Source organism: Tupaia chinensis, unplaced genomic scaffold (genome assembly GCF_000334495.1).
Source record: "Tupaia chinensis unplaced genomic scaffold, TupChi_1.0 Scaffold000445_1, whole genome shotgun sequence".
NCBI lineage: Eukaryota > Metazoa > Chordata > Mammalia > Scandentia > Tupaiidae > Tupaia > Tupaia belangeri.
Window position 1 is genome coordinate 112355 of NW_006159950.1, and position 2073 is coordinate 114427.

The 2073-nt window shown below is 66.2% G+C and overlaps 1 protein-coding gene across 1 annotated transcript in view; it reads left to right on the plus strand.

The window, feature by feature from the left end:
- Positions 1–2073, plus strand: part of AHDC1 (AT-hook DNA binding motif containing 1) — a 9801-nt gene that overhangs the window by 1199 nt on the left and 6529 nt on the right.

The window sequence follows — 2073 nt, forward strand, 5'->3', positions numbered from 1 at the left end:
TTCCTTTCCAGGAGTAGGTGGTCAGCAGACTGAGGCGGGAAGGGGCGGGCCCAGGCCCTGGGGAGGGAAGGAGGTGGGGAGCCCAGCAGGCCTGGGGGGGCAGGGGGAGGGGAGGCCTCCGGAGGCAGAAGGGAAGGCAGGGAAGACGCCCAGACCCAAGCTTCTGGAAGGGCCAAGGGCAGCAGGGCTGGGGTGGCACAGGGCGGGAAGCAGTCCCTGAGTGACCTCGGAGGGAGGAAGGGAGGGCCCAGGGCCCTGCAGGGTGACCCTCCTCCAGCTAGAGCTGGTGGTGACGCCCTCGCACCTGGCACCCAGGGCCGGGGCTGGCGGGGTACTCTGGGGCAGACCTGCTGGCCAGGTGCCCCAAGGCAGGAGGGGTAGGCTGGGCTGCACAAGGGACCTCTGTGGTGGGTGGGGGCACCGCCTGGGGGTTGGTAGTTCTGGGGGCTGGGGCGGGAAGGCCCGCTCCCCTCAGGGCGTCAGCGGCTCCACAGGGACACCTAGTGGAGAGGGAGGGTGGTGCGTGTGCAGGGCGGCAGGAGGTGAGGAGTGGGGAGAACGTCAAGTCCCAGCTGAGGTGCTTGGGAGCAGTTTGATCAGGAAGTGCCCTAGGCCTGGCCCCCGTCCAGGCGAGCACTGCCCCCCAGGGTGGTGCCCTCTCCGCGGTCGCTTCCCCGTGCCCGTTAGTGACAAGGAGGCACATTGCTGCCTCGCTGATTTCGGGCCAGAACAGGGTGGGAAGGTTGGGTCTGCTGGGGTGGGTCTGAAGTATAGGGGTCGCAGAGGGCAGGGCGGAGGTGGGAAGAGCTCGGGCGGAGGCCTGGGGTGCAGTGTTCTCACCTAGCCTGTCCCTGGGCCTCAGACCGCAGGACAGAAGTGGGGGACACCGGAGGAAAGGGTGAGGCAGCGGCCCACCCCTCGCTGGGTTGGGTCAGGGCCATTTGCTCACTATGCAGCGGGTCGGCAGCCACCCCGGGTGCAAGCTCAGATTCCAGCCAGGCAGTCAGGGCAGAGGGCCCTCCTGGGCTGTCCACAGCCCTGGCAAGGTGGCACCCTCGAGGGCGCCAGGAGAATGGTGTGCCCCTGGTGGGGTGGCCGCGTGGGGGCAGTGAGCAATGCAGCCACAGGGAGGGTCTTCTCTTCTGCCAAGGTCACACCCTCTGGTCCCAAGTGGGAGGTCTCCAGAGCAGGGACGGAGGGACAGCGGCTCCTGCGGGGACCTCAGGAGGGCATGGGGTGGTCTGGCGGTTCCCGTGGCTGGGCTCCCCTCCTTGGTGAGGGTGGCACCCACAGGCCCAGTGCTTCGTTGGGGCACAGAGGAAGTCTGGCCAGGAGTGCTGGGAGAGCCCATTCACTGCCCTGTGTACCCCGTGTGAACTGGAAGGGAGGGGCTGTGGGCCCAGTACCTGTGGGCAGCACAGGGCAGTGGACGGGCTGCCCCCAGACGCAGAGGCCCTTGTGGTCTCCTCTCTGCTCAGGCTCCGTCCCCAGCTGTAATACAGGAGCGGGCCAGGTGACAGGAGTGTGTGTCCACTGGAAGTTGGATAAAAATGCGGGTTCCCGGCTGTCCCCTGGGTCTGTGCGTCCGACTCACAGGGCAAGGCTGAGTGTCTGCAGTGTCATGCAGCCCGGCCAAGCGGGGACCTTTGGGAAGTGGTGGCTTCATGGCTTCAGGCTGTCACCTGGCCCATCCTCTTCTCTAACTCGGGACAGTAGGCGGGCGTCCTTAGCTATTAGCAGCAGTCAGGTCATGGGGAAGGGGCTGGTTGGGAGACTGCAAATTGGTCCCACTAAGGGGATGAAGGAGTGTCCCTTCCCGTCTTGTCCCCAGGCAGCTTTCCTCCCTGTCCTTCGGACCGTCCTCGCTGCTTTGCAGCCCTTGTCCCACCAGGGATGGGTGGTCGCGATGACCTGGGCGTCCCCCGTCCTGTGCAGGGCAGGCACCTGCGAACAGAGTGACGTAGTGACGTTGCCCCCTCTGGCCTCCACTTCTCCATCTGCAAAGTGGGGTCCTTACCCAGCCCCCACCTCCCCAGAATGCAGTGAAGTAACGCCCGGACAGCCTCCCTCCCT